General features: G+C 46.5%; 1 protein-coding gene across 2 annotated transcripts in view; it reads left to right on the top strand.

Moving 5' to 3' along the window:
- Positions 1 to 19464, top strand: part of SLC4A11 (solute carrier family 4 member 11) — a 759568-nt gene that overhangs the window by 114688 nt on the left and 625416 nt on the right. The window lies entirely within an intron of this gene.

The following is a 19464-nucleotide window of genomic DNA, read 5'->3' as shown; positions in this document are numbered from 1 at the left end:
GTTTTGGTGCCATTAACTGTGCTGACCGGAGCATCCAGTACTCTTTGCCATAGCAGCAACTCGCTTTCTAGTAAAATGGAACCTTTATCCTGTACAGCCAACATACGTCACATATCAGTAACCTTTTCTGTCTTTTCCAGTACCTCATTCTCAAGAGCCTGTGGTTGCTCACCCCTACAGCTGGAACTCCTTGCTCTCACTTTACTCTCGTCCAAAGAAAGACCCTTCACATTGCACTCTCCTGTCAGTCAAACCCACACCATGCCACCTAATTTTGCTTACTCGACTCTTTAAGAAACAAGCTTGGACCCTAACCACAATTTACCAGAACATATTTCTATGCTTATGGAACAGTAGATCAGTCTGTAAAAAAACCAACCTTTGATAGATCAGCTTCACTTCATTTCACCCCTTCATTACATAGCTAAAACAGATATTAGGCTATGGCTTAACAATGCTTTATACACAGACTTTGCAACAAATGTCTTAAAGAACAAGTCACTAACCCTGGGTAGCACATTATTTGTTAGAGGCTATACCTAGGTGCAGATTACTTACCTTTGAATTTCCCAGGTGTTAGGCTGCATCCTGAAGATTTTTGCCTGAGCAGTACTCCTCTGTGCTGTTAGGTGGCTTTGTTCAGCATGGTGGCACGGACTCCAGAAGTGGTGTCGCGGTCACCTATATAGGCGCCACCTGGTGTACAGACAGTTATTTTTCATGACTTTCCATGCCAGGAGCGCAGAGCCATGAAATTAACTTACGAATGTGTGTCCAAACTAGAGCCCCAAAAGGGATTAACCCTAACCCTAGAAATCTGTCCCCAGAGTGGGGAGGCATGGGTGGGTGTAAGGAATCTGCAGCTATATTCTCTGCCAGATAATGCGTTACTAGTTCATCTGAAAGACTTCTAGCTGCAGATTCATTATATTTGAATAGATACCCAAGCAATACCAACCACGGCAATGGGCTGCAGACAAATTAATTAGAGTAAGCAATCCTGCCGGAGCAAATGGACGAAATGCCCATCCAAACGGACCTGACTGTCCAGGCAGTAGTGTTTGGCAAACGTGTACAAAGACACCCACATTGCTGCCTGGCAGATGTCCAGGACTGGGAGTCCACAAACCAAAGCCATGTTTACAAGCTTTTCTTTTTAGCCAGGGCTTAGCAGAACTTGATACAAAGAACAACCAGCATGAAATGGTTCACTGCTGTACTACCAGACCTTTTTTTGCCTCAGTATACCCTACAAAGAGTTGGTCGTCCACCTGGAACTCTTTTGTGCGGTAAAGGTAGAATATTTATTTTTTATTTTTTTAAGGTCCAGACTGAGTCGCTCCTCTTTAGAGGGATGTGTAGAAGTATAAAAAGTGTGCAGGGTGAAAGTATCCCAAATGAAATGGGGGGGGGGGTGTCACCATTTTCAGAAGGAAAGAGGCCTAGGTGGGAAGCAGTCCGGTAGGGAAGCTTGGATGGCAAAGCCTGCAGCTCACGCACCCTCTTGGCAGATTTTAGTGCCACTATAAAGGCGGTCTTGATAGTAAGCAGCCGGAGAGGACAACTGTGCAGTGGCTCGAAGGATGCTCACAAGGTAGGTGAGATGTTAATTAAAATCCCACTTATGCATGATATAGGGCGAAGGGGGGGAACATATGTACAAGCCCTTTGAGAAACCTATTTACATACAATAGGGGACTTAAAGAGGGTTGGTCAGGCAGCTGCAGGAATGCAGACAGAGCAGAGCGCCCTTCGGAATGTCAAGAGCACAGCCCTGCTGGGCAAGGGTAAAGATTAAAAAGAATATCAGTAAGAGGGTAGGTGAGAATTAAATTAAGATCTCACTGAGGCATGATAAAGGGCGAAGGGGGGAAACATGTACCAGCCCTTTTAGAAACCGATTTTACAATAGGACTTAAAGAGGGTATCTCAGGCAGCTGCTGTAAGGCAGATGGAGTATAGAGGGTCAATAGACCTTTTTTTTTTGTATAATACAGTTTTGCCATCTGCAGGCATACACAGTTTTGGAGGGATGCCTGGCTGCCAGAATAACATTAGACTTTAGGAGGAAGGTCAAAGGCTGTTAACTGTTGCCACTCAATCTCCACGCAAGAAGGCAGAGTTGACAGGCTTGAGTGGAGAACTCCTTCTCTGCTGCTGCAACAGATTTCCTCCTGAAGGGGCAACCTGATTGGAGTATCAATGCTCATTCTCAGAAGCTTGTGATATTAGACTCTCCGTGCCCAGTCTGGTGCCACAAGAATGACTTATGTAAAAACAGATGGACGGAATACAGAACAAATCAAACATTCACCCCTAGTCACAGATAAGGGTTTAATCCATCAGTTTTTGTTTTTTTGCCTGCAATGCCATTCTAGATTGGATCCAGCCATATGCAAATCAGTCGTGACCCTGTTCCCCATGGGAACATTCCAGCCCGAACTGCCAGGCCAGGTTCTCCCCAGACCAGAAACAAGCATCCTGGGACCGGTTTCAGGGTATCACCCTTCATCAGCCAGGCTACCTTGAGTCTGGTAGCTTAGCAAGCACGGGACCCACGTCTGAACAGACGTGGGTCCCGTGCTCACTGCGCCACTGGATTCAAGCTAGCCTAGCTGATGAAGGGTGATACCCTGACACCGGTCCTAGAATCCTTGTTTCCAGTCAAGGGAGGACCTGGCTTGGCAGTTTGGGCTATCCATGGGGATCAGGGTCAAGACTGATTTGAATATGGCTGGGTCCAAACTGGGGTGGCGTGGGGAGCAAAAAAAGATGGATTAAACCTGGATCTTTGTGACTGGGGGTGAATGTTTGCATTGTTCAGCATTCTGTCCGTCATCTGTTCTTTTTGCAAAAAAATGACTTAAGCACAGTTGATTGTGAGAATTCTGGGCAGAAGTGGTATGGGCGGAAAGGCGTATAGAAAGCCTGAACCTCACTGGAGATGAAAAGCATCTCTGGGTGATAGCCGCCTTTGAAACTCCGTGTAAAACTGCTGACATTGCACATTCTCTTTAGAGGCAAACCGATCTAACCAAGTCTCCACATTGCTGAAAGACATTGTGCCACCTCTAAAAATGGAGACGCCTGTAGGAGGCTGGCCTGGTTTGTAGTGGGTACCGAGGGGTACTTGCACCAGGTCCAGGTATCCCTTATTAGTGTAGAGGGGTGTCTAGCAGCTTAGGCTGATAGAAAAGGTAGCTTAGCAGAGCAGCTTAGGCTGAACTAGGAGACGAGTGAAGCTCCTACAGTACCACTAGTGTCATATGCACAATATCATAAGAAAACACAATACACAGATATACTAAAAATAAAGGTACTTTATTTTTATGACAATATGCCAAAGTATCTCAGTGAGTACCCTCAGTATGAGGATCGCAAATATACACAAGATATATGTACACAATACCAAAATATGCAGTAATAGCAATAGAAAACAGTGCAAACAATGTATAGTCACAATAGAATGCAATGGGGGGCACACAGGGAGAGGGGCAACACAAACCATATACTCTAGAAGTGGAATGCGAACCACGAATGGACCCCAAACCTATGTGACCTTGTAGAGGTTCGCTGGGACTGTAAGAAAACAGTGAGGGTTAGAAAAATATCTCACCCCAAGACCCTGAAAAGTGGGTGCAAAGTGCACTTAAGTTCCCCAAAGAGCACAGAAGTAGTGATAGGGGAATTCTGCAAGGAAGACCAACACCAGCAATGCAACAACAATGGATTTCCTGACGAGAGTACCTGTGGAACAAGGGGACCAAGCCCAAGAGTCACGATCAAGTCGGGAGTGGGCAGATGCCCAGGAAATGCCAGCTGTGGGTGCAAAGAAGCTGCCACCAGAGGGTAGAAGTTGTGGATTCTGCAAGAACGACAAGGGCTAGAAACTTCCCCTTTGGAGGATGGATGTCCCACGTCGTGAAGAGACTTGCAGAGGTGTTTCCGTGCAGAAAGACCGCAAACAAGCCTTGCTAGCTGCAAGGGTCGCGGTTAGGGTTTTTGGATGCTGCTGTGGCCCAGGAGGGACCAGGATGTCGCCAATTGCGTGAGGAGACAGAGGGGGCGTCCAGCCAGACAAAGAGCCCACTCAGAAGCAAGCAGCACCCGCAGAAGTGCCGGAACAGGCACTACGAAGTGGAGTGAGCTCACCCGAAGTCACAAAGGAAGGTCCCACGACGCCGGAGGACAACTCAGGAGGTCGTGCACTGCAGGTTAGAGTGTCGGGGACCCAGGCTTGGCTGTGCACAAAGGAAATCCTGTAAGAGTGCACAGGAGCAGCTGCAAATCATGCGGTACCCAACAATGCAGTCTAGCGTGGGGAGGCAAGGACTTACCTCCACCAAACTTGGACTGAAGAGTCACTGGACTGTGGGAGTCACTTGGACAGAGTTGCTGAGTTCAAGGGACCTCGCTCGTCGTGCTGAGAGGAGACCCAGAGGACCGGTGATGCAGTCTTTTGGTGCCTGCGGTTGCAGGGGTAAGATTCCGTCGACCCACTGGAGATTTCTTCGGAGCTTCTAGTGCAGAGAGGAGGCAGACTACCCCCACAGCATGCACCACCAGGAAAACAGTCGAGAAGGCGGCCGGAGCAGCGTTACAAGGTCGCAGTAGTCGTCTTTGCTACTTTGTTGCAGTTTTGCAGGCTTCCAGAGCAGTCAGCGGTCGATTCCTTGGCAGAAGGTGAAGAGAGAGATGCAGTGGAACTCTGATGAGCTCTTGCATTCATTATCTAAAGAATTCCCCAAAGCAGAGACCCTAAATAGCCAGAAAAGGAGGTTTGGCTACTTAGGAGAGAGGATAGGCTAGCAACACCTGGAGGAGCCTATCAGAAGGAGTCTCTGACGTCACCTGCTGGCACTGGCCACTCAGAGCAGTCCAGTGTGCCAGCAGCACCTCTGTTTCCAAGATGGCAGAGGTCTGGAGCACACTGGAGGAGCTCTGGGAACCTCCCAGGGGAGGTCAGGGGAGTGGTCACTCCTTTCCTTTGTCCAGTTTCGCGCCAGAACAGGGCTGGGGGATCCCTGAACCGGTGTAGACTGGCTTATGCAGAAATGGGCACCATCTGTGCCCATGAAAGCATTTCCAGAGGCTGGGGGAGGCTACTCCTCCCCAGCCCTAACACCTTTTTCCAAAGGGAGAGGGTGTAACACCCTCTCTCTGAGGAAGTCCTTTGTTCTGCCTTCCGGGCCAAGCCTGGCTGGACCCCAGGAGGGCAGAAACCTGTCTGAGGGGTTGGCAGCAGCTGCAGTGAAACCCCGGGAAAGGTAGTTTGGCAGTACCCGGGTCTGAGCTAGAGACTCGGGGGATCATGGAATTGTCTTCCCAATGCCAGAATAGCATTGGGGTGACAATTCCATGATCTTAGACATGTTACATTGCCATGTTCGGAGTTACCATTGTGACGCTATACATATGTCGTGACATATGTATAGTGCACGCGTGTAATGGTGTCCCCGCACTCACAAAGTCCGGGGAATTTGCCCTGAACAATGTGGGGGCATCTTGGCTAGTGCCAGGGTGCCCACACACTAAGTAACTTAGCACCCAACCTTTACCAGGTAAAGGTTAGACATATAGGTGACTTATAAGTTACTTAAGTGCAGTGGTAAATGGCTGTGAAATAACGTGGACGTTATTTCACTCAGGCTGCAATGGCAGGCCTGTGTAAGAATTGTCAGAGCTCCCTATGGGTGGCAAAAGAAATGCTGCAGCCCATAGGGATCTCCTGGAACCCCAATACCCTGGGTACCTCAGTACTATATACTAGGGAATTATAAGGGTGTTCCAGTATGCCAATGTAAATTGGTGAAATTGGTCACTAGCCTGTTAGTGACAATTTGGAAAGAAATGAGAGAGCATAACCACTGAGGTTCTGATTAGCAGAGCCTCAGTGAGACAGTTAGTCATAACACAGGTAACACATACAGGGCACACTTATGAGCACTGGGTCCCTGGCTGGCAGGGTCCCAGTGACACATACAACTAAAACAACATATATACAGTGAAATATGGGGGTAACATGCCAGGCAAGATGATACTTTCCTACAACGCTACTCATGACTTGCTAGGCATCGGATGAGTTTCTGCCCTGGCATTCAGAGAAACTGCAAGGTGTTGAACCACCTGGGTTATTCCTTGATGTTCCAGCCATGTCCAGAGACGTATGGGCTCTTGACAAAGGGTCCACAACCCCACCCCGCTTTTTGCAGTACCACAGAGGTGTTACCTGTGAACACCTGCACTATCTTTCCCTTGACAGAGGGGAAAAATGCTTTCAATGCTAGTCGACTCAGCTGGAGCTCCAGAAAGTTGATGTGGAGCCAGAGCCCTGTGATCTCTCCCTCTCCCAGATGGCTGCCTCAACTCTCCCTTCCCTCAAAAAGATTACACAGTAGTGACAGAGGTGTCACTCCTGGGATGTCTGCTTCTGACCCAATTGTGGTTTGTCAGCCACCACTGCAGGTCTTTTGCAGTTCCCTCCAGGATCTAGACCATGTTGCAGAAATTCCCCTGATGCTGCGCCCACTGGAACCTCATGTCATGCTATCTGGCATGATTCACCAGCAGCATGCAGGAAGCCATGAGACCCAGCAGCCTCAGTCATTCTTGCCGCAATCCAAGTCAGAGGCTGAAACATTAGTATCGTAGCCTGAATATACTGGACTTGCTGCTTGGGAGGGTAAGCCTCAAACTGCACTGTGTCCAGAACTGAACCAATAAAAAGGAGCGCCTGAGAAAGATTTAGATGTGACTTCGGCACATTTATAGGGAACCCCAGCAAATGCAGGTGGTCTGCCGTAGTCCGAAGGTGGGAGGCGAGAGTCTAGGGCGCGGCTACCTTCAACAGCCAGGCATCGACATAGGGGGAAGACGGACACCCCATATCTCCACAGATGAGCTGCAACCAAGGATGGTCCCCTTTGGCGCTGGTAAGGCCAAAGGGGAACAATTTGAACTGAAAGTGCTCATGGCCTACCTTGAACCACATGTAATGCCTGTGGGCAGGCAGGATGGGGATGTGGAAATACACATCCTTCAAGTCCAACACTACCAACCAGTCTCCTTTGTCTACAGCAACAAGCCCTGAGTCAAAGTAAGCATCTTGAATTTATCCTTTTTGAGGAAGAGATTGACTGTTCTGAGGTCTTGGATACACAGAAGACCCTTGTTCTTTTTGGGTATCAAAGTAGCAGGAATAGCAACCACTGCCTACTTTTATTACTGAAACCTCTTCTATGGCTCCCTTGGCCAAGAGAGCTATAACTTCCTTGCAGAGAAGGACAGACAATGTTACCTGTTTTTTGTACTGGAGGTATAGAGGGAAGGTTCGATGGGAGAGAGAGCATCCCCTGTGAATGATCTGCAGAATCTGCCTGCCTTATGGGATGGTCTGCCATTGGGGGAGATAATTGTCTCTCTAAGTGGACAGCAATGATTTCTGATCCTAAGACTAGGAGGGCTTAGCGGCTGCAGCTGGCGGGGGATGTCCTATGACTACCTGACCTGTGGGGTCGAAATGCACTGCAACCTTGTCCAGGCAAAGCTTGAGGAGCCTGCGTTGGTGTAGGGTTGGTGTGCTGGCAGTCCCTTCCGTAGCCACGAAAGGCAGACTGGGGCTGCAGGGTTAATAAGATGCCCAAGGACTTGGCTCCAGCCTGAGAGTCCTTAAAGCGCTCAAGTGCAGAGTCTGCCTTCTCGCCGAAGAGACACGTGCCATTGAAGGGCATGTCCATGAGATTGGCCTGGACATCCCCTGCAAAGCCAGATATTCTCAATCAAGCGTGGCATCTAAGAGCCACTGTCACTGAAACCTCCCTGACCAGTGAGTCAGTCATGTCCAATCCACACCTGATGGTGAACTTTGCTGCATCTCTTCTGTCTCTTACTGCTTGGGAGAGAATGGCCTAGGCCTCTTCAGTGACTTGTGGCAGCACCTGCGCAACAGTGTCCTACAAAATGGAGAAGCGGCCCAAAAGTCATTCAGTGTTAACCAACCGCAATGCCAGGCAGTTGGAAGAAAACATTTTTTTCCCTAAGGTGTCCAGCCTTTTGGACTTCCTGTCTGGGGGTGAAGCAGTAAAAGCACCATGGGAAGTCCAGGCTTGAACTACCAAGCTCTCAGGGTTCGGGTGTTGGATAAGGTAACTAGGATCACCTAGGGCAGGGCAAAGGTGAACAGTTGTCCCGTTCACAGGAGCCTCTATGCTGGGCTTGGACCACGTTCTCAGCAGGACATCAGTCAGTGCCTTGTTGAAGGGGAGCAAGGGTTCTGATGAGGAAGCCCCAGGCTGAAGCACTTCTGTCGAGGTTACTCTTGACTGTCCCTGAAGGTAGTTCAAAGTCAAGGATCTTCGCTGGCCTCTTCACCACCATTGCATATGATGCTCCTTCCTCCATAAGCACAGTGGGGGAGAATGCAAACTAGTATACGGAGATGTGTCCTGTCAACTGGCATCTCCTAGTTCCTCATACCAGCCCATAGTTGTATGGGTGCCTAACCGATATTACAAAGGGTCCAGTGACCCCTCCCATTTCTCCCCTATCCTTGACTGCTCCAGAAAATGATCAGGCAGCGACCTAGGACGAATGGGCCCTACTGGCGCTTGAGTCTGTGTTAATCAATGCCGTTCCGAGTACTCTGGGATGAAATGGGGCTGGTGGCACCAGGAGCATTGGTGTGTGGACCTGTGCCGGAGGTCACGTTGTCAATACTGGCATCGTTCCAGCTCCAATGGACCCCCCCATCGCAGCCGAAGCTGTCAGCGCAGAACCTTATGGGGCCTCCCCGCACCCCTAAGGTGCCCCGGATGAGTTGGCCTGCTCAAACACTGGGCGCATGGGCTCATAGAACTCCTTTAACTGAGCAGGTGGTTGCTCCGGCTTCTGGAAATTGGGGGGGGGGAGGGGAGAAGGACGCAGGTTTTGACGTGGCAACTGCTATGTAACACCGTGGCTGGAACGCTGATGTTACAAACTCGTCAGCTGATAGAACATTCAGAGAACTTAGTGAGCGGACGAGGACCTGGGGCTCCTGGAGCGGTCCTGCGACTTTCTCGATCTGGACCGAGACCTCCCAGGAGTCTCTCTAAGCAGTGTCGACTTCCGGGCCGCAAGCAGCTTTAGGGACCACTCCCTCCAAGCTTTGGACCCCATCCCAGTGACTGATTTCATTAAGCCTTCTCCCATTTGCCAAGCTCTCCCTGCCCCTCGTGGCCTCTTACACTGCAAACTGGACTCTTCAAGCTGGAATTCGGTAGGTAACTTTCAGCTGGACTAAATATCTGGCCTGCATTCAGCTCAGACTTGACACCCTCCCGGTCCCTCACAACCAGATAACTTAAAGTGTCACTTGCTGCTTTTAAGTCACTATTTACCATAATTATTTGAAATTGCATCTCTAGATATACTGATTGGATTTGTCATTTTTATGTCAGTTTGTTAAATTTAACTTTTTCTAATTTGTAGTATTTCCTTGTGGTGTTTCGCTGTATTACTGTTTGTGCGCTGCATAAATGTTTTACACACAACCCCTAAATTAAGCCTGTACCAAGCTACTAGAGGATTAAGCACAGATTCATTTAGTGACTTTACTGGTTCACCCTGACCAGGATTGTGGCTGTTGCTTGAAGGGCTTGCAACCCCCTCAACCAACCACCCAATTTGTCACACATCCCCCCCGCCCAGCTCCTCTATTGCTGCCAAGCCCCACTACTCCACATCTAGATGTCCTTTATTTAACCATTCCAACCCACTTACTAAATAGTTGCCCCCTCCCCAAAATTTTATCATTACCACTACTGAGTATTTGGTGTCTCAGGGTGGTAAATTAAAATTGACAATGAAATGAATACCATGTACAGGGCCACGTTGGTGCCACCATTGCATCATGATACATACTTGTGCATCATGATGATTCATGTACCTAGATGCATCACTGCACTTTGTTTTTCTGCTGATAGTGAACAGCAGTAGCTAAAAATAATTTTAAAAAGCCAGATCTGTGCTGGCAAAGCCAAATGATGAGTTATATTACCTTTGCCAGTTTGTTCTGCTGTTCTTTCAATTTTGGAAAGACCCACCTTTAACTACTGTTCACACAACCTCTCCAGGCCAGGAGGGCGCAAAACATTATTGATCTGTTTCTGTCTCAACTACCACTTTTGAAGGCCTTTCAGGAAGTGCTTGTTTTGTTGTGTCGCAGGGTACCACCTGTAGTTGAACCTGCACCTGGAGTGGACTAGCTTGGATTAGCCCATTTTGAGTAAAAGAATGTTGGCCAGCCTTGAAAGGAGATGTCTAGAGAGAACTATCTCTGTAGTCGGAGTTCTTCCCTCACTGATGTCCTGATGCAAGTTCCATCCCTGTACGGCATTGGCATGATCCTTAATGATGCATGACCACACAACCTCATTACTTGCCAACCTCGCCTGTTGTACTTTGATTGCCACCTCTAATTCATCTCTTTGCCAGTTTGCGGTGCTTCTGGGGATGGTGAATGCTGCAGTAGTTCTCATGGCCAGTCTTTTTTTGCTTGGGGAGCGATCATGTGTCTCCCTTAAACACAGGTGAATCTGTACAACCCTGATAATAAAGGTACTACAAAAAAGGAACCAGATAAAAAGCAGCAAGCTTCGGGGAGCTTAAAAGAGCAGGGACTTCTGTAAGCACCAACATAGCAGGACAACTCCGTACACGCAGCAGACCAATCCAATGGTGACTGGTAACACATGCTCCTCATCCTGAGGCAGCTTGATAGCCAGCACTAGAATTCCCACTGTGTTCTTACAAGCACTGTATTCATAGTTGTCAAGATCAAGTATATCTCCCACTTTGGTCCAAATGTTAATTCCAGGTGTTAATTCCAGGTGTTAATCAGAATTCAGTGTATCCAAAGACCCAGATGAAGATGCTACCCATGTTGGCGATATAAACACTCCGCACCACCTCATGAAAAGTAGCTCTGGTGCCATGACAACCTTTACATTGGTTTTACAGCATATCTTTTGATATCAACCAGCACAGGATCCCTCATTGACTGCGCCATGGCAAACACTTCAGGAGAAAACTGTAGGCTGACTTTACTGGGCAGTGATAACTATGTACCCACTAGAAATTGCAAGGTGTGGACTTTTGAGTCTATCAAATCCTGCGTGACATGTCTGCTGCGGTCACATATAGCAATTGGGGCACACCTGAAAGGGGAGAGAAGAGGATGCAAGGGCAGTTCTTGTGGATCCACTGTCTGGTTGTTGAATGACTCTGCTTTTATCATAATAGACTTCTGTCTCTGGGATTATTGTGGGTACAGTGGCTGTCTCAAACTGGATTTTAGTGTTAGATGTGGGAGCGAACTAGGATTATTATAGTACAAACCCCAGCTCTCAAAGCCCAGGTTTAATTTGGCTGAAGTGTCACCATCTTTCAAGTGCCCATAGTGGGTAGGAATGGCCCTGGAAACTTTTACCACAATGGTTAGGGCAGGCCTATGAGTAATTCCCATTTGCTACCTAGTGCCAGCCATAAATGTGGCACCTCCAGGCGCCCACTTGAGAACACTTCCTAGACCTGTGATCGATCAAGGGATGACTGGACCTGTTGTCTCTGACCTGAGAGAAACCTTGAAGGACCTACTTCCTTCTCTCTCAAAAAAAAAAAGAAATGGGACTGCTCTCTTTTGTACCAAGACAAAGAAGTGGACTCCAGGGGTCAAACAGCTGTCCTGCTCAAGCTTCAGGGACACAGCCAGCTACAAGAATTTTCCTGAAAGTACCCAGCTGCTCAGTGGCTGTCCCGGCTGTTGGCTTCTGCTTGGCATCCTGTGTCTCTAAGTGCCTTGCCTGAGGGCCTGGATGCTTTTAGAAGTGTACTCCTGATTGGGAGTTAAAGGACTAATTTAGAAGGGAACATTTTTGACCAGGTCATACCTGGTAGTCGTATACGACCTGTGCTCCATTGTGGTCAGCCTCAAATTGCACCCAGGTCCAGCTCTGCTGTGACCAGTGACTGATGCATTTTTTAAAATTCTTCTCTGGGTCCCCTTATTGTGTTTGTAATTTTAGCAAACTTTGTTTCTAATTTGGTTTGGGATATTTTTTTTTACATTTTACCTTTACTGCATAAATACTTTATGCCATGTTAAGCCTGTCTGCTCTGTGCCATAGCTACCAGTGGTTTGAGCTCAGGTTAATTTAGTGACTTTGAGGGTACACTCTGACACAGGTTGGGATTATTCTGTGAGGTGGATAGTCACACACCCCAAATAAGTCAATTTCTTACAGGAGTATTACAAAAAAAAAATTAAAGAGCAGATAGTATGTAGTAGTTAAAGGTCACAATCTGTAGGCTTCCCCAGATGTGACAGCCCACAAACCAAATAGTCTCATCTGCATGGACGTCATAACTCATGTTTACTCCGTGAATGGTGGTGTTTAGTCAGTTGATGACCATGTCCCTTAAGTTAGTGGCTCCCAGTGTTAAAGATAAACGTGAGCCCTATTGCCAACAACTCCCCCTTCACCCATACTCCCTAATAAATTGCCACATTTTACACTTGTTTTGGTTTTCTGTGCACAAATGCTTTGACTGCCGCATTTCAAGTGCATTTGATACGCTTCAGAACTGCCTTGGGAGGGCTTATTAGTTTACTGAGGGACATAAAAGTCCATGTTAACTAAAATTGCTGAAGATCTAGCCAGGTACTAGGCTGTCCTTCAAAGATTAAAGCAGAATGGATGCTTCAGAAGAATTTGTCCTATGCAGTATCTACTACTTCAGATGTGTTTTTTCAGGGGATGGCTTTGTCTATTACCTTAAAGTTGAAGATGTCAAAGGAACGGACTTGCAGAAGTGTGCACTCACTACGCATGGAGACCTTTAGGTTTAGTGGATGAGACATTCATCACTCGTCTGCTCCTTGACCACCTAGTCACTACATTAATTTCAAGAGCATGAACAAGCAGTCCACTCCAAAGAAGCAATTTATGTTGACAGATTACCAAAGACACTACCGAGAAAATGCTCTTGGCTCTACACAGCCTTATAAGAACCTACCTGTTACTGGAGACTGACTACTGATGAATCTGATACCAGGATCTAACTGCATTCTCCCCCTTGCTGGCGCAGTACACCAAAGAATCCTGAAAACCAAGACCTGCATAGGACGGAAGGTGTGGTAGTTTCCACCATTTAGACCCAGAGTGAAAACCCTAGTACATGGCTGCACTTAACTGTATTAGAAGAGCACCCAGCTCCTATCATCAGTACAGCCCTGCAGTAGTGTGGGCTGGAACTGCCGCCTGCTGTGTGGAAACCACCTGCTGGTAATGAACTATAACGGCCTCGTTTAGAAGGTAACCTTTTTGACCAGGCCATACCTGGTTGTCCGATACGACCTGTGTGCCACTGCGGTCAGCCTCAAATATGCATTGGTTGAAGGAGTCTACACCACCTCAGCAGAGGTGGTTCCAAAAGTGGAAAATGACCTAGCCACCCAAGGGCTGATAAGAGTATACAAACTCTAAAGGGTCCACTGATGTGCATGGATGATACTATGACTCCCTTGCAAAGATACAGCTTCATCTACCAGGCCTTCTTAGTGCAGCACAATGGGGATCCCTCACCGTCCTCCACGGTTCGGTCAGCCCACCTTACTTTGTTCAATGCGCCACTGGCGCTTGGCTTTCACTTAAAGGTTCTAAAGAAAATAGCTAAAGTGTACTAAGACACCAATATGTAGTAAGTAAATATTTTCATGAATTTATCAACCTATGACGAACTCAAAAGGTTAGCCTTACGTTTTTTTCAGTGATACTTAATTTTTAATTCCCCTTTGTTTCTTATATATATATATATGTTCGATGGCATGTGTAGCTGCAGATACACATGCTGTGCACATCCCGCCATCTGGTGTTGGGCTCGGGGTGTTACAAGTTGTTTTTCATATATATATATACGTCAACAGACCAAATTGATGTAGGTAATTGCTAATTTTGAAACCAAAAACGTTTTTTGGGGGAAGCGGTCTGCACCTTAAAATTGCATTTACTTAAACATGGGTCGAAGGAGGTGGGGGGAGCATTACTCAGATTTTCCTTCCGTCTCCTATTGCCCTGTTCGAAAGAGTTGGCATGTGACGATAGGTATCTTAAAGATCACTCCGGGAAGATTGAATGAGCGGAGATGTTTCGCAAACTTTGTTCTGTGAGGAAAATATCGCCCGGGTACCTGCTAAACTCCAGACTGCGTCACACTGTGAAGGGTCCCGGGCCTCAGACTCCGACGACTCGCGGGACGCCAACGGCCCTTTCCTTGGCGCACGTGGCTGCACTAACGGTCTCCAAGTGGACTGTACCGTCACGTCAGACGCAACCGCGGCCCTGACGATGCGCACGCGGCCCCCTCTCCCGCCGGCACGCGCCGGGACCCCGCGCGAGGGCCCAGTGACGCCCTCAACTTTATATCGCCCCTGCCGGCACGCGCCGGGGCCTCGCGCTAGGGCCCAGTGACGCACTCTGCTTTAGATCTGCGTCACCTCCGCGGGTTTGGGGGTCTGTCGACCACCCCCGCGCTCCTGGACAGCTGGATACCGCCGCGCCCGTGGGATCGCGGGGATGGGCGGCACCGGGGCCCGCACCGACAGGCTCCTTGCGGCGCTAGCACACGCCTCTCGGGCGGCCGCTGCCGTACCGGCCACGAGCCCGCGCCCGGGTACGAGCGCTGTGAGGAGAGCAGGTGAACGAACAGTTAGTCCAACTTCGGTCTTAAGGCTCGGAAACCGCGCTCCGGTGCTCAAAACGCAAGGCCCCCCTTGCAAAGATATGGCTGCGTCGTCCAGGCCTTCTTGGTGCAGCAGTGGCATCCCTCGCCGGTGTACTGACTCTTCTGTCCGCGCACCTTGCTTTGTGCCATGCGCCGCTGGCGCTTGGTTTGCACGTCAAAATCCGGATTATTTTGGGGTCTTGTTACATTTTGACTAAGTGGCAAGGACTTATTTTCATGCATTTATCAACCCCCTACGTCCCGTGCAAGCGATAGAGACGATTTATATTTAAAAGAAAAAAAAAAAGCTGCATCTTGCTGCCAAGTCTCCAGCTTGCGCGCCACTTATGCATTTACTGTGTGCTTGAGTGTGACGTTTTTAGGGCTTGTTAGCGACCCCTTGATAAAGAGAGCAGTGCTGCTATGTTTTTACAGCATTCTCTAGCCCAAAGCCAACGAAAAAGTAGCCCGATTTCGCTACTTTAACGAAGATGGGGCACTGGCAGGCAGTACATAGAGCAGTAGATGGATATTTGTGGCTGGACAGTCTTACAGAAGTGGTAAGCGCAGAATTTCTGCTGTTGCAAACTGTATACCTTCTCTCATTCTTGCAGGGTGCAACCCGCACAAACCAATTTTTCCAGCAGAACTGGAAGAAAATATGGCACAATTGTGGGTGATTTAGCCCAATCTGGCAACACTGAATATGAGCGCTAGTTAAAAATAAGCACACCCATGTGAAATTTATAACCTTTTTAGAGGATAGTGAATAGTGAAAACCTTTTGAGCGGGACATGAGCTTGCTAGGGGAACGAGGGGCACATTTGAACAAGGATTGGTTATAGAGAAGTGGTTCAAAATGATCTGGGTTAGAGAGTAAAAGAGGAGAGAGGCAGTACAATGTCCAATCTAGACCAACCACCTCAGTGTCAAAGTATAAGCGCACTTTTAAATGCGGATACTCAACGAAGAGATCCGAAATATATGGGCCACAATAAGTATGTGAGCAGAGAGAAATTGTTTTATACCCTGAACCTACACTGTAGAGAAGTGGTTCCCAACCAGTGGTCTGGGGGGTCCGCCAGTGTTTAAATTAAATAAAATTAACAGCTTAATAAAGCTTATATAGAGTGTCTAAATGTATCTTGAACATTTTAAAACATACTGTAAACGTCAAGGCATTTGAAATCGAAGGCTAACAAATTGGTATCCTCAGATTGAGAGCAGTGAGGTGCATCAGACAGAATACAGTAAGGACGAGCTGTGGCTTCATAGCATCTAGCTTGTGCACAGTTGCTGGAAATATAAATTGCTTATTCTAATTACCAGATTTAAAATTTCCAAGATAACATTTTTTTCCCCCCATTCACATAGTAACAAAGCTGTGCCCAACTCCAGCCATGAACATGCAGATTGTTCGTTTTCTTGTGCCCACCACAAACTCACCGAATATTCATTTCCTTAGATTTCTAGCATTGGAAAGAATATAAACAAGCATTTGCAGTGTAATGGGTCTCACGTTTGCTCGAGTTAGAGCTATTAACTCCTAACTGGACTTTTCTTGCCCCTTGATTTGAAAATGAAAAGTATAACAGTTGACATAGGCAAGCCAATTCAAAGCACCATGGCGTCATGAGCATGAGCGCAAAGAAGAGACCGTAAAGGAGAAAAGTTTTCTTGCTGTCAAATCTGCAATTATTCATGTAACAGGGTCTATGTCCAAGGCGGAAACCAAACCGCCGCAAAGAGGGACAAACGTAAAGCATTTAACAATGATAAAGGATTTTTGAAAGGCAAGCCCACGAACGAGTGATGGTGATGGGCGTGTGTGTGTGTGTAGGGGGTGTGGGTGTGGTCGTGGTTCAAAGCCCACAGCTTGATTACAACAGGTCAGAGTGCTTGCGCACATGACTTAAACCCAAACAGCCCAAAGTTGAGTAACTGAAGCAGGTTGTTTTGTTACTTTTAGAAATAAATTCCAGTAAATCTTAAATGTACAGGGAAGGTTATGGTCTGCAATGCTTCGTAGAAGCTTAATGAGAACCAAGCTCTATGGAGGCCAGGGGAAGAGATTGAACAGTTTCATTCGGGGGGATGTCTGGTACTAAATATTACACATGGTGACACCAATTGTATACAGCAAATATCCAAATTTACAGCATATTCATGAACAATCGATTACACAATATTAAACAGTTTTTTTCTTTGTGAAAATTTTTGGCAAGCATGCAGGAAAAACTGTTTTAACAGATCTTTAGAAAATATTTCCTGTTTTCGAAATGAGTGGTACTCACGTCCCAGGAGTGCTAGGGAATGCCTCCCAATATTTTTCTCCTGATGCATTTAAAGCTCACTTAGCCAGTAATGATTTGATGAATATAACATTTACATAAAATTGAAGAACGTGGTGTAATTTCACAACTGATGCAGAAGAAAATGTGAGATTTACTTGAAAATTGTGGTTTCAAAGCAGTGGGCCTCAAACATGGACACCACCCACTTTACAGACAGCGTGTATTGCCGCACAGAAGACATTTGATGAAAGAGGGTGGACATATAACATTTTAAAGCATTTTCAGATAGTGGCACGGATACAAATGAAGCCAAACAGTGGGTGCACTTGTCACATGACCCTTGTCTCCAACTCATGATCATCTCTGCCCTAGTGTCTTTCTGCCTATAGCCACTCTCTGCATTCTGTCTCCTCTCGCCTGCCTGTTGTGCAATGTTAAACATGGATAGTTCCCATTTGCTTCCGTAAATGGGTGTGATGAAGAGCTGAGGCTCGAAATACATAGGGGTTTTGAATGGGAAATGCATTAAAGGCCATGGATAATCAAGCAAATTAAATCACGAGTTTTGTGTTAAACGAATAAAGTAAAATAAATGAATAATGAACGAAAAACCAAATAAATGTTAATAGAGCTTTTCTAATAACGTTTAGTAACTATTTAAAGAAGCTAGACTTGTGTACTTAAAAATGCATCATAAAACTGTAGTCCTCACTGTTGAGCCACATTGTCGACGTTTTTCTTCTGTTGCCATAGTGAACCCTGAAGTTAACAGTACAGTCACCATGTCAACAAAAGTGTCCTCCAAAAAGTAGCGGGCTATTCTATAGGCAACTCAAACAGCAAAAGAGGAAGCGTGAGTCACAACACCAAAATATCAGAATGTAACAGGGTGGGGTGGGGGGCGCATTCAGAAAAGAGAGAGAATAGGCAATTTTCATTGGCACATTCAGGTAAACGCCTCGAATTTCAGCTTTATGAAGTCTAAATAAAAGAAACCCCACAAACAGCAATATATTGTCACCTTTGACCACCCTCAATTGTGCAAGACAGTACAATTGCTTGAACTCCATGGCCATCAGAAGCATTTCTTAATCTCCACATGCCACTCCATGTATCTGCAGTGATGCAACTCACATCGGGCAAAAAGTATCGGCCTTCGGCCTAGGTATAGTAACTGCCCATTTGTTTGCCCACCAATTGCAGGATCAGTTTGCACTGTCTATTCATGTATACTTAGAAAACGGCTGAAACTCTGTTACTGTGTCATGCTTATTCTTCTTGGGCAGGTTCATTACCTGCTTCAATTTATCAGGCTCAGAAAGGACACTATTATCTTTCCATAGGAAGGCCTCGGTCACATCATGCAGGTCGGTCTGCATGCCAGATCCTTGCCAACCTATCCAACATGTAATTGAGCCTTTACACGTTAAAGGTGGAGTTCTAAATTTCATGGGTAGTATTCAGTACCTTCTTGAGGGAGAAGATGGAACAATGCATCAGTGGAAAATGAATAGATTGTAAATCTGTAGAAAGATGTTTAGACTATTTGTACATGTCCTAAGTTGCATGAGTGTGCACAATGCACATTGTTTCTGCTGCTATGTGGGCACTTCAGTTTTAACCGTAATGTGTGCAGCATTTTTGAAAGTGCAACTTGAACTTGGAATCAGAATCAATTTGAAGAGTCCAGCACAGGAGTTTTATAAATTGCAATCATACCTACTTTCAACACTTTGCACAACGCCTGATATTTGCACTTTATATTCTAAATGATTCTTTTCATACAGATTAAATGTTGTTGTGTATTGTAACTTCCATCAAGTTAAACTAATTTCATCTTGCATAGCATAGACCCGTAATTGTATCAACAATCTGAAAACAGCACATTGGCTGGTTTACTGCCAGCTCACCAATGAATCTATTACATTGACAGGCCGGATTTCAGGATTTTTACTTTGCCTTTTGACAAGCTAGTATTCATGTTGAAAGTAAATAAACAGTGGGTATATTTTGTACAATGTGCGTGGAATAGATTGCTTAATGTTTTTTAAAAACGTTTTACATACATGTCTAAATATGCAGTATGGCCATCATATTACGACTAATTCCTGTGCACAGTAATAAGCAAAATCATGATAGTTCATGGTGGGTACTGTGTAACAGGAGGATGATGCATGTCAGTATGTAGTAATGGGCTTGGTCCGCAGGTTGTGAAGTAGTAGAAACAGTGAAAGACAATACATATAGAAATCAAACCTGAATGAAACCTACCCTGGCAAGCATGTTCCTGTTGGCTAAAGAGTGTAAGTAGGGACAAGTCCAAGCCATGTGGATGTGGTTTTCTTAGTTTACATGATATGAAAATACTACACCTAGGGCTGTGTCAAGTGATCAGGCGGTTGAGGTTTCC

This window comes from Pleurodeles waltl, chromosome 1_2, assembly GCF_031143425.1.
Source record: "Pleurodeles waltl isolate 20211129_DDA chromosome 1_2, aPleWal1.hap1.20221129, whole genome shotgun sequence".
Lineage (NCBI taxonomy): Eukaryota > Metazoa > Chordata > Amphibia > Caudata > Salamandridae > Pleurodeles > Pleurodeles waltl.
Note: the sequence above shows the minus strand (reverse complement) of the source record. Positions and strands in the feature narration are given on the sequence as shown.